Below are 13856 nucleotides of genomic sequence, written 5' to 3' on the forward strand. Positions count from 1 at the left end.
AAACCAGCAATGTATGCATTGCTTAGGATCAGTAAGGATTCCATTTGGAAGTGCTGAACCATCTGCTGATGATATATCCACAGCCCAGCTAGTTTGCTCTTCTAGGTTGATAATATGAGGTTCTGTTTTCAAAGAAATATTTAGATCCAGGTGGACTGCGGTATTTCTATTTAAAACAGACCTTCAGCTTTTGAGAGTGAAGCTGTGTTAAGGACCTGGCTACAGGAAAATGTACAAACCATCCCTGAAAACAACAGGGCAGTTTTCACTGGCCGAGTACAATACTTCTCACAACTATGTCATTCCCTCTCCAAGTTCTCAAGTTTGCCTTGGCAAATTTATTTACTATCACAGCCTTAAGGGCAGAACAATTTGCTACAGATATAGGACACTTTTTGGTTTTGTAAATACAGGACTTTCCTGGCAGAACCACATGCATATGCATCCAGAGAACATGAAATCATTGCACATGTACTATACATACATTGTGTATTTTCCAAAACACATCTCATTTACCATGCATTTCTTGTGAATGAGCCATGGACAAATCCTGTGTTCCTGGAAGTCACACAGCCTAGGAAAATATCCAGTTATGACTGGCTTAGGTGAAAGAAGTGTCTTGAGAGAAGACTTTTGTAGTTGCTCAACCCGTATGGGAATCGGCACAAAGGTCCACAAAGACAGGGAATCTTTGTTGCATCTCTGTGGCCATTAAATGAGTGCAATCCAGAAAATGCACTGGGATTTTGCCCCTTTTAAAATCAAGTAATATTTTGAAGTTTCTCTAATTTTATTGAAGGAGGTGAAGATACATTTTAGAATTATGATAATGAAGGTTGTTTTAAAACTTTGCAAGAGGGAGAATAAGATATCATGTAAAGAGGAATATTTCAGTTTCAAATATAAACTGAACTGTTGCTCTGGGATTTGAAGGGGCCGTTGAATTAATTAATTTTGGTTATTAGCGCTAAAATTCAAAAGGATAATTTTTCTTCCATTTCACTCCCCTGTAGGTCTTTGAGTTGGGGAACCTGTGCTGAAGCTCCTATCTGAGGGTCTCAGAGAAGTCCATGGGTACACAATGAAGAATCCTTCTTGTCCATACCAATTGAAACAAATTCTACAGGCAGAGAGTAACATTGTTATATTTTCATGGTCTCTTAAAGGCAAGTCTAAGCAACTTCAAAGATGCTAAAGTATGAAAGTGATGTAATATAAAGAAGGGGGAATAAGCCAAGCTTAGTGAGGAATTTTTATTAGTCCAAAAATGTTTTTATAACGTGAAGCTTGGAGCAAAAATACTGTTTTATTCTTCATCTCTCTGTCCACTTTCCTCTTTCAAAACAACGTCCTTACTCTTAGTTGCAGCCTTCTACTGTGTCTATCCGCTTGATGGCAGTATTTGAACACAGAACCGTCTAAATTTCTTCAATCCACTTCCTTTGCATTTTGCATCGAAAAGTTTGTAACCCGTTCGCGGTGATTGGTTACGGGAAAATGGCAAAAAAGAGAGAACGAGAACATGCCAGCAGTCCTTCTGTAGGTAACCATTGCTCCTGACATGGTGAGCTGCAGCAAAACCACTTCTGCATCAGCACAGAAAGACAGCAGTGTTTCCCCGAAGAGAATTACTGTTCTCTTTTGGAATTAAACTGAAAGTAGAATTTAGCCATTTTTCTAACTTGTACATGGCTTTTGATAGACCAAACGCAGACACTGTGCACTTTTAAAAGTGTTTAAGGGCAGTGTTGGATAGGGCTTTGAGCAACCTATTTGTGTTCCTGACCACAGTAGGGGAGATAGAACTAGATGGTCTTTAAGGTCCTCTCCAACCCAAGCCATTCTAGGATTCTATGATATATAAAGAAAACTACATGAATGAAAGTAGCTTAAATGAACAGTCACTGAGAGGAAATTAAGAATAATGAAAGGAAAACCAAGAAATTATTTTATATAAATTCAGCTAAATGAAAAGATTTTTGGTACACTGGTATGCTCCTAGCCTCTCTCATTTTGCTTGACTATTTTTTTTTTAACCCAAAAGGGCATGCACAGCAACTTTGTTAATAATCGAATATCCATTCTTATGCTACTCACACCGTATGGTGAGATTTTTATTTGCCTGTCTCTGCCTAAGGTGTTCAAATTGGAAAAGGGAAAATATGTGTTTTAATTTTGAAAAATCTTTTTTGTACCAAATTCAAGGACAGAACTTCACCCAGATTTTCAGAACAGATGCAGGCACATCACAGCTTGCTGGGAGCTGTGCATCTACAACATTTCCAGCAAGAAATAGTTAATATTTCAAAAGGCTAAATAAATTTGGACTTATTCCATTCTACTTTCCAGTGTTTAAATTACGGGAAGTATTACAAGAGTCCTGCATTTTATCATGGGCAAATGTAAGCTTTGAAGGGATTCGTGCCTTTACTCTCACCTGTGCCTGTTTTTCTTCCTAACTAATGGGACTTAGAGGACTAAGGAGATCTGACTGATCTGGTGGCTGGGAGCCTAGATTGCTGGGAGATATGAGAGGCAGCCTGTTTTCAGGGAGTGTTGGAGTAGTCCCTGTAGTTTTGAGCCCAAGAAAGAGTTAGTGATGCCTCCTTGCTGAGAGAGAACAAAGATTGCCTGGAAGCCAGAGATGAAAGCATAAGGATCACGTGTGGGCTTACTGTTGGGAAAGAGCCATAAAGGGACCAAGTCTGATGTGGAGCCCTGTCTGAGGCAGTTTTTCTTTAGACAACTTCAGGGCTGTTATATTCTAAGAGATTAGCTCAGCAGGGGAGATCTTAGTTTGTGCTTTATAGGAGCACGTGTGAGGTTGAGGGAGGTAAGAGGGAGAAGCTGCAGCTTTATCAGGTTTGTTCCGCACAGCTGCCTGCAGGCCCAGTCCTGTTCTCCCCTTCAGAAAGCTGGAATTGTCCAATAGTTTCAATGAAACTGCTGTTGTTACCTTGGGGTGTTGTCCCCCTTTTGAATATCAGTCCTTTTGATATTTTGCTCATTACTGCACGGATTCTGCATTGATCTTGGCTGGAGATTTTCATTTTTCTATCCTACGGTTATGCTCTTCGTTAAAAAAAAAAAATAGTACTGATGAGTGAAAAAGGGTGCAAAAAATTCAGGCTGTCCCCCAGCCTCAAGACTTTCCTCTCCAGGGAAAAGCTTAGAGATTGTTAGCTCTGTTGGCCAAGTTACAAAATTTTGACATGCAAATGGCTTTCCAGTAGCTCCTTCCAGTTCCTAAGTAGGTGGATCCAGGGTGGTCATGTCCATTGATATCATTTCCAGAAGCATGAATTTGGGGAAAAAGGGCCTCCTTTAACTCTAAGCACACTAGTGTCTTAAATCCATCTGTCTTGAGAGCAACCACAATGGCATGGATAAAAGTAAACAAATAGAGTGGTGGTAGAGCATTTAGAATGGAAAATCACACCCAAATCGATGCAGCCATAATCCACTAACAACTTTAGCAATGGGCTTCATGTTCTACTTAGCAGAGGCACACAAAAAAAGGAGAAGAAAATGGAGAAATAGCCTACTTTAAAGAGACAATGGAATGGTGAGTCCAAGCATTTTCTTTGAGGATGTGAAGTAAAACAGTGGGATGGTCTCCACAGAATCCCAAGACAGAAGAGGAATGAAGGCCACCCAGTTAACCTGGAAACAATGAAAGTCCTCAAAGTCCTTGTCGTTCTAGCAGGCGTGACTAGCTTCAGGCAGGGGAGGAAATCTAAGTAGGTGGCATAGCTAGAAGAAGCAGGGAATTTAGGCTTTGTTCTTTTCTTCTGTTCCCCCTGAGATGTGCTGTTTAGATTTGCCATACTCTACCCAATTGCTTACAGGCGGCAGGGCATGTGTGACCACTACATGATGATGAGGAATTCGACATCCTGGTATGGATGAGTGTCTACCATCCATTGCACAGTTTAAAGAGAGGCAAGAAGTGAGGAGGCTGAAATGGGATTGATGATATTCAGCAAACATGATATTCAGCCTGCCTGAGGTCCTTGCTCATGAAAAGGGCAAGCTGGAAGAAAACACGATTGCACCTTAATTCAATGATATTCAGCAAAGACTATCCTAAATAGTTGAAGAGCTAGAGATACAGACGTATCCCGCCTATAGCTAGGCAAAAACAGTGTTGTTCCTTTGGGTAGGACCATGACGTAAGTCTTTCAAAAAAGCAATTGTAGCTTAAAAGGATTTCTTGCTGTTCTTTCTTCTCTCCAGTCTTTGGAAGAACTTGATGTAGAGGAGACAAAATGTTATTGAAGCCTGTGGTACAAACCTTGGAGCATTAAACTATCAGCTTAAATAGGTCTTCAGATGTATTCACATAATAAACACTTACATATGTTCTGTCTCTTGTGGGCATTGCTGAGTTTGCAAATGAGTGAATTTCCACTGAAAACTTCCAGCTAAGGCTGCCCACAAGCCTCTCTCCAATCAATATTCATGTTTTTTCTACAGAAATGCATATGCCTTAAAGTTCCAGTGAACCCAATTGATTGTATATTAAAAAAAAATAAAAAAGAACACTTTGAACATGGACATTGTGTGCTTGAATGTTTGCAAGGTGCTTTAGCAGGCCATGGCTGTGGCAGTGAGCGATGCTGTGACTAGATGGTGCACTTGCCATATCATACATAGAAACTACAAATGGAGTGGTGATAGCTGCTTCTTGCCCAGGTATTTGTGAAAGCTCTGGTGATGATTACTGTGTGCATATATGTCTTTATCTTTGGGGGAGGGTAATCACAGCTATGGGATAAGGGGGAACTCTGGGGTTTGAGAATATATATTAAGTATATATTAAGAATATCTATTCAGTATAATAAGTGCAAACCTCCTGAAAAAAGAAAAAAAGAAACAAACAGCACAATGACTAACAATGCACTCACAACACACCATAGTATTTCTGTCCAATCATCCAGCAAGTCTTATTCACTACTATTTATGTTGTCTTGTTGGCATTTATACTGTAAACCTGCCTGCACTGAAACTTGTCTGACAATTCTTCCTATGAGCCTGGGCTGGGGCTGAAATAGCAATGCCTGATGCAAATCATCAACATTCAGTTTTCCCATGCTTAGTCTCTGGCTCAGACTAATGTTGTTTTAAGTCTCAGCAAAAAAACAGCTTGGTTTCCAAGGATGAGAAGAGATTGTCTCTTCTACTTGTTATTTAAAAATAATAATCTGACAGTCATGTTGAAGCATAACAGCACTATTCTGAGGGCTGCTCATACAGACTTGATGTCCTTTTGACATGATTTTTATGGGGCTGTCATGAATTTCTAGTTATTAATGCAATAGTTAAAACAACAAGCATGAGGGGAGAAAACCACCAGGTTTATTGGAAACAACTATTCCATGTAAATATCAAGCTTTTTAAAAGTAGAAGTACACCTCCTGCAGGTCAGAGATCAACCCTCGCAATGTCTTAGAGCTTCTGGCTGAAGTACATTCCCTCACAGATAACAAGTTGTTGTGCATCAATTGCCCTGGTTACAGGCTGCATGAAGCTGCCCAACATGGAGCAAATAAAAAAGTAATTGGAGTTGTTTTGTCTTCTACTTTCAGTGAACTCTGAATGCCTTGTGCTTGTTGTGAGCTGCCAGTTGCACATGATTACAGGAGGCAGCCGGCTGTAGTGTCCTATTCTCCTGCAGGTGCATGTGGTTCCCTGTCCTGAGGTGGGATGGACCTCAGATCCTTACTCTGAATTAGTTCCAGTGGCAGAAATGGGGATTTTATGACTGGTATACTGAAAAGCTTCATAATGTTTATTCAAAGCCTGCCTGAGATCCTTGCTCATGGAAAGGGCAAGTGGGAAGAAAATACATTTGCAGTTTGATTCAATTTTTGCGTGTGTGTGTGTGTGTCTGAATAAAGATTTCAAGATAAAGCTCCTATTCTGAGATTAGAACTGAAACTGGAGTCACAGAGGGCCCTGGGGTTGCTTTCTCATTTGACTGGCTGCATTCTTCTCAAAGTTCAGTGACGATATCTTATGGTTGCTGGGATAGGAAAGTTTAGTGCTTCAGCAAAGCGCTGTGCATCACCCATACGGCACACTTGTTTTGTCTTGGCACACCACTGCTGGTGCAGGTCAGAAGATTCAGCCGGAGTAGGGCTCCAGCAACTCTTTCATTCTACCCAAATGGTCAAGGATTCTTCAACATATGCACTCTGCAGAATCAATCTGCACTTGTAAGATAGCATTTTGACATGAGGGAACACAAAAGGAGCTGTGAATTACACTCTTTTGTACATGCTAAAAAGTGGAACTGAACTGATTATTTAAAAAAAAAAAAAAGAAAATAAGTAAGTACCAACATTTCTTTGAAGTAGCATTACTGAAAGGTTACTCTTGCTGTGTTTGCCTTTTGGATCCTCTTTGGGCCCAGAAGAAGCCAAGAAGAGGGTTCTTCATCAGGAACTGTAGTGAAAAGATAAGGAGTAATGAGTTCAAACTGAAAGAGAGGAAATTTAATTTAGCTATAAGGAAGAAATTCTTCCCTGTGAGAATAGTGAGACACTGGAACAGGTTGCCCAGAGAAGTTGTTGATTCCCCACCCCTGGGAGTGTTCAAGGCCAGGCTGCATGGGACATTGAGCAACCTGGTGGGTGCTCTAGTGGGAGGTGTCCCTGCCCATGGCAAAGCATCCTATGATTCTTTCCAAAACAACTAACTTGCTTGACTGGACGGTGGTGGAAGAGGGCTTAAGGCTCTTCTCAGGCATAAGTATTTTAGAAAGGTTTGTCACCAAAGTCATGGCAAAGACTGGATTGTAGCACAGGTTTAGGTTTTGATCTCTTTCTTCCTATGAAAGCCACAGACGTAATATCGTTTTAAGTCATACTGATTAGAAACACATATAGTTTAGGCAAAGATTGACATATAAACCACATGTTAGGGTGCACTGGTTTTGAATATCATTCTGGGTTCTGGTCTGAGTTCCTTCTTTAATTAATAACACAGAAATACTTTTAGAATAAAAGCTTCAATTAAAGAATTTTACCTCATTCGTTTGAAAGTTCTGTGAGAGGTAATTTTATTTTCCTCAAAATTAAAGAAATTATGCCTTGGCAGGGCCCTGACTTCTGGCTCTAATTTCTGCCATCAAGTCCCTAGACTTCTAGGTCCTCAGCCCTGGGACACATCTTTTTCATGGGCTTGGTTAGCTCCATGAATGATACAGCACTTGTAAGGCAACTACTAACTGTCCTCTGTGGAAAAAGGTCAGTCTTGATCACTCTGTCTACTATTTTAAAACTGCTCTTCTCCTTAGTGCTTCTTGAAATATTGAAGGACATTTGTTCCAGAGTGAAGATTTTAAATTTCAGGAGTTTAATTCCAGTTTTTCTCTTTTGTGTACTAGTTTTGTGTCTGTGGTCAGATGGTAAAGCATACTGCGCAACAACCAGTGGTATTGCTTGCAGCTGAGTAAACCCCCTTTAAGCTTACTAAACCAAGTGAAATGGTGCTTTCCAGCAGAGACATAGACTCTGTTAGCATAAAATTATCAAAGGGTAGTTGATGATATGTATTTACCAGTGCAGGAGTGAATTTGAGCTGGTAAAGCATATGTGCTGAGGAGGCTGAAGAAACAGAAGGTTTCACAGGGGCAGGGAGGTGACTTTAACTGTCATGTTATGACAGCATGTGTTCATTACTTTTCTGGGCATGGCCCTTTGTTCTAGTGCCTTGCTGGATGTGTTAAATCCTATGTAGCTCTAGAGACTAAGAGTAAAGAAATTAAAATAAAATAAAATAAAATAAAATACACCATGTAGTGCGGGCTGAGTGTTAAGCTGCATGCTCAGGAGAGCGTGAACAGGCAGAGCAGGGTAGCTGTGTCAGCTCAGCACTGCTCCCATGGCTGTGAACTCATTCCCTAGCTGGGTTTTTAGGTCAGGACAGCAGTGCTTTGATGGAGCTGTGCTATTTCTGCTGCAACAACCTGTGCAGTCAGCACCAGCACTGCTCCACTCCTCCAGGTACTGGGGATTACCCAGACTGGCTGACTGAGGGCTCCAGAGTCATTTGGCTTCCTTGAAGACCTCCTTCTTAGAGCGGCCCTACTGAACCTAAGGGACAACCAGTGACAGGCCAGTGAAAAAACTCAGTTCTTTCTCATGTTCACATTCAGTTATCCTTTTCTATTTTCCCACAATTTATCATTTAAAGTAAACTAAGCCAGTAGTAGTTAAATCTGAAAATCTGTGAAGTTTCCGTTCACAGGTACTGGTATCATGAAAAATGCAAAGTAAGACATGTCTGTTTTGACTGCCAGTAGACTGCCTTTACCTACGTGATAAGACTTAAATTGTGCAAGCTGAGAGTAAAGTGTATTTCTCACTGTGGAAGCAGCAAATGTTGACAGAACAGAACACTCCTGAAGAAAAAGCACTCTCCATTGCTTAGCAGCTCTGTAGAAGGTCTTTGAGGGAACAAAAGAGGAGGTGATCTCAGGTACAGCATCTGTATGAAAACATGTCATGGTACTGAATAGTAAATGGGTGAAAATACAGTAGAAATACTTCTGTATGTCTGGATATGCACATGAACAGTGTGCAGACTGAAGTCATTTCTGCCCCCATCTTTTGTCCACTCATTAATTTCAGTTCCTTATACAGGATCAAGCCCAGATATAGTTTTCTTTCTTCTAGAATAAGTCTATAAAGTTACACCAAAAAATAAATTTCTTTTACTAATAGGTAAAGTTTTTAACAATGTTAACAAGAAAGAAAGGTCAGTAATGACACCGCATTCATTCAGATAAGAGTAGAATATCAACTACCCTCATTCTCTTTAGACCCTGTCTTGCAAACCTTTGTGCTGGTGTTATTTATAGAAAAGATTATGAGAAACATCAGTTGCATTTACCACCTGTAGAGACAGGATGCCAGTTTGGACATCCTTGAACTGAACTGTAACTTTCCTTTGATCTCAGATGGATTTTGGTTCTCTTGAATTATTATGTTTTCTTTTGGTGCCAAGTGCAAGAGATATTGCAGGAGAAAATTAAAAACACAACCTGATTTTTTTAGATCTCCATTCTGTTCTTGTGGACCAGAGATTTGGCTGGCTATCCAAGCATCTGGAAGCTTCCTAAAAGCATCTTCAGAGGTTTTCAAGTCGACTTTTTTACAAGATGGTTTCTAGTGGGCTGTGAACCTTTCTATAAATAATAGCATCATCTGTGTACATCTGCACACATAACAGTTGCACTGAATCTACCTAAAAACAGGTGTCATTGATCCAAATAAAGTGATAGTTGTGTAATTTTTTTTCATTTGCAGTAAGTCTTAGGTTGGCTGTGTTCCCACAGAATGATTTACTTTGCCTTCTAAAGAGATAAAAATTTTCTTTTGCTATAACTTTGGGGTTCAGTGCCTGATGTTTTTTTGAGAAAGGGGCAACAGTACTGGGAATTTTATTTAGAAAATGTACATATGCAATGAACAAAAATAATCTGTGCTAATGACAACCACTCTTATAAGAAGAATTTGAAGTACATGTGGCTGTTTCAGCACTCCCCATCTTTCATTCTATTTAAAAGTCCCTGGCAATATGTTCGTCCCCTGGACAGAGGGAGAGGACAGACATTATTTAGCGAAGGGGCGGTTATCTGATTTCACTGACATTTAGAGAACATCAGAAACACAACAAAGCTGGGGTGAGAACTCTTTTGGCAATTACTGCAGACATACAAATTCAGTGCCTAATACTGATGACACAGAACAGATTTCCCTGTTTGTGTTGTTGAAACTTCAACTCAGAGCTGAGCCTCTTTTCATATTTGTGCATACCTGGAAAACAAGCGGGGCAAACTTAGCCAAAGCAAAAAGGGGGTCTTGCACAAATGTCCAGACTCTACAGACTTTATCTAAAGAGTACAGGTATTGATTTTATATAGGAAGGGAAATTTTCTGGTTCCATCTTATTCCATCTTACTACTAACCAGCATGTAGGGTCTTTTACTTCTGTCCTTTTCTACAGGAAAAGAAATATGACTTACAGCAATAAAATTTTGTCCTCTAGCTCATAAGGTGAGCAGAATTACATGCAGAAACCCTCAGAAAGGAAGATGCAGGCAGATAAGCTGCATTCCCTTGTTATATTTGTGGATCTTCACTCATAGCCGGTCACAGGAGTCTTCAGCCTTGACTCTCTCATCCTTTACTTGAGAATAGCTCAGTGTACCTTGTAAAGGTCCCACTTTAAGTATTCCCATTTGTCTCTGGAATCTGTATGAAGTTAGAAATCCCATGAACTTATAGCAAGATAAAAAACAACATCCTATGTCTTTTCATGTGACCCTATCCATTTTACAGGATCTGCAGTTCAACATTTTTCTTTCCAGGTCTGCCCAAGGTGGTTTCAGGAATTCACACACATCAGTAAAGGATACGTGGAGAAACAGCCATCAAGGTAAGGCCTAAGTAGCTCCAACACCTTGTGAAGAGATGCTGTGAGGACTGCAGGAGCTGTGAGAGGGGACTGAAGGGTAGTACTGTGACATTCAGAATTCACTGAAGCAAGGGGCTGAAGCTGATGGCCAGGAACTCCAGAGATAAAGAGTCTTCCAGAGGAAGATGAAAACCTTGTTCAGTCACCCTGATTCATACAATAAGAAATTTTAAGTGTACTTTCTGAAGGCTGAGCTCTTGCAAAACTGCAAGTCTTCTGTCATAAACTTAGACAAGAAATGTACTTGGTAATGTGGAGCTATTTGTGCCATCTGGCAGCTGTCAGCTTTCTCTATTCGCTTCCCCCCTACTAATGCAAAACACAGAAACTGGACCTTTTACATCTTGCTATGTGAAAAAGTTTGGTGTCTAGAGGCTTTTTAAGGCCAAACCATTGCACTGTTCTGGTGCCTGCTATTTGGGCATCCATTGCAAACATTAATAATAATTTATCCTGGTCGGCAACAACCATATATTCCTTCTTCCTCTAATATTTCTTTATGGCAGTGTGTTTTCCAAGAACATTGCACATGTCCTCTTAAACACCTGAAATTCACCTCGTACACTGCTTCAGAAGGATTTAAAAAACAGCTGGTGTTTATCTCATTGCTATCTCCATTTTTAGCTGCAGTTTGCTGACCTCCATCATTTTATCAAAGATTACATTCTTTTTTTTTCCTTTTTGCCAGAACACTTACAGCTATTCTCAAATCTTTTTTAGTCAGCACTGACACTTTGCCGTAAGCCACCTGTGAAATTATTAATTTGCTTGTTTTCCATTTGTGTTGTGTCCTGTGATGAGAGGTACTGGGTCAGGAAGGACCTTCAGGTGAAAGTGGAGAGGTTGTGCCCAGAGGGGGCATGAGGGCAAGGCAAAGCAGCAGACAGGAATAGCTGCAGCAAGTAGCCAGGAACTTGCCCTGCAAACAGACAGCTGAGAAGGCAGTGAGAGACAGCAGCCAGACCTTCATGGGGAGGGAAAGACACAATCACTGGAGTGGGTGCTTTAGATTTGGAGAGGATGGAAGCAGCCTGGAAAAAGGGTTGTTCCCCAAAGGAGATGGTGAGCAAAGGCAGTTAGGTGTACAAATGCATTTAGTCTGTTCTGTAACTAGATTTCTGTATGTCAGAATAATGGGACATTATAAATCTAGGTTTTTCAGATTAAAGGTTATGTTTTTATCTTTTATTTGTTTCTTTTGTCATTGTGGGGGTGCAGACTATAGGGAAAGAAAGTCTAGACACTTTTGTCATAAAGCTGTGGTTGTTGTGGGCATTGTCCTGCTCTGCAGTGATTCCTCTGGTGACATTGACTACTGCAGGCTGGATGTCAGCTCCATAGAATGTTCCAGCACTTTCTTGAGGGTTCTCTGAGGCCGTGGAACAGGTTGCCCAGAGGAGTTGTGGATGCTCCATCTCTAGAAGTGTTCATGGCCAGGTTGAATGGGACTTTGAGCAATCTGTTCTAGTGGAAGGTGTCTGTGCCCCTGGCAGAGGGGTTGGAACATAATGATCTTTAAGGGTCATTCCAACCCAATCCATTTTATGATTCTGTTTTTTCACTATATCAATAAAAAATAAAACAGTATGAGGAGTTGTGCAGAACAACATGCTCTGAATTGACATTTCATTGCTGGGATCATCCCTGCCTAGAAAAGATGCTCTGGCTTTGCTCTCTAGAGGCTGTTGTAAAGTCAAAGGCTTATGATGTTCATAATGTAAATTAAAATCTCATGTATTTCACAGACTGGCCTTACAGCACCTCTCTTTGCCCTGAGGTGCTCAGCTACCTGGAGAGCCCAGCTCAGTGCACAACTGAGCTCAATCTAATACCTGTCAGAAAAAAGAAATCTCAATGTAATTCTTCTCTGAAGCTACACATTTCAGATGAGAATAGCATAGGGCAAACAATAGCAAACAAATCCCTGCTGGTTTTTGGCAGAAAGGTAAGATGGTGCACGAACCTTACTTTTGGGGAGGTTTGTGCCTTTAGATTGGAAGTAGTATTCATGGAGCACTCCAGAGTGGTTAGATTTTCTGCGTCAGGATGTCACAGTGCTGTGAGCATGCATTGTAGGCAATTGGTTGCCAACTGCAGAACAGTGCCAACTTCAGAAATGAAAGATGTTGGTGGGGGTGCTGCTAACCACACATCTTAGGTTCCAAAAAAATAACATTACCTGGGCGAAGTCCATCTGCTGAAGCTGTAAAAATCCTGAGCTCTCAAAGGCCATAACAAACCTCACTGTGGAAACTTGATTCTCCACTATTCAAAGAAATTTTCCCTGTTCAGCACCTTGCCAAATGTCTACAAGGTTCTGGCTTTACAAATTTCTCTTTAGTCCTTTCTTAGTTCCATTTCACTTTTATCCTATTCCTCCAAGACACCAGGTCACCTCTGCTTGTAGCATATCCCATTTTTCCATTTTTTTGCTGATTTTTGAATAGCTGTTCTGTGACATTTTCTGTTTAGTTGTAACACAGTATCATCTGTATTTCTGGACCAAGATCAGGGTCCCATTGTGACACAATGTAAGAGACAAATCACTGTCCCAAAATCATATCAACAAACCATAGCAGAGTGAAGGATAAGAAAGTGGGAAGATGAACCATAAGGTGGATGAGATTTGCTTAACAGTTGTTGTGACTCAGGAAACAAGTCTGAGCTGGGTAATTAGAGCTGCTGTCTTGCACCCGGAGCCTGGTGGCATAACCCCAGCCCTGTCTGCTAACATGGTGTGGCAGGTTTGTAAGCATCCCCAGGGTTGGCTGCATGCAGCATTATTTGAACCAAGACTGCAAATATGTCAGCTCTGATTCCAGGGCTCCTCCACAACACTCCTCTGTGATTGTTTCCTCAAAAGCAGAACTAAAAGAATTGAGCTCGATAGAAACTATTTTATTCCGTTTCATATGTTTGCAGTTCCTACCTCCCAAGAATCTGTTCAGCTTGCTAAAAAATGAAATTGCTACAGATGGATATTTCTTTCAATTACTGTAGAAACATGTAACAAAGCCTCTGGCATGCCAAGAACCAAGCATCAAAGCTCAAGAGCTTACATATTCTATTAAGTGGTTTAATATTGTAGAGAAGAACAGAAAAAAATACAGTGTTTTGTCCCTCGTGGCCTTCTTTACAGACCTCAGGGAACCAAAAGGTTGCAGTTTTTCTGGTCTCCCTGCTCTAATATTAAAACACTTAATAGAATATGTGAGCACTTGAGCTTTGATGCCTGGTTCTTGGTATGGCAAGTACAGTTCATATTGGTTTGATGATTTGGGGTGGTCTGTGGGAGATTATTACCCCCTCCTGTTGAGATACCACAGGAAATACAGGATCGGTGACTACAGACTCTTCCTTGTTGTCCTGGG

At 40.7% G+C, this 13856-nt stretch overlaps 1 long non-coding RNA gene across 1 annotated transcript in view; it reads right to left on the reverse strand.

Annotated features, from left to right (window-relative positions):
* The window catches only part of LOC121673594, a 272596-nt gene that overhangs the window by 3249 nt on the left and 255491 nt on the right, over window positions 1–13856 (reverse strand). The window contains exon 13 of the long non-coding RNA XR_006019254.1: window positions 6345–6447. This is a non-coding gene — a long non-coding RNA (uncharacterized LOC121673594). The remainder of the gene's footprint in view (window positions 1–6344; window positions 6448–13856) is intronic.

This window comes from Corvus kubaryi, unplaced genomic scaffold (assembly GCF_017639235.1).
Source record: "Corvus kubaryi isolate FWS band 111438036 unplaced genomic scaffold, C.kubaryi_AGA036_p1.0 66, whole genome shotgun sequence".
Classification (NCBI taxonomy): domain Eukaryota; kingdom Metazoa; phylum Chordata; class Aves; order Passeriformes; family Corvidae; genus Corvus; species Corvus kubaryi.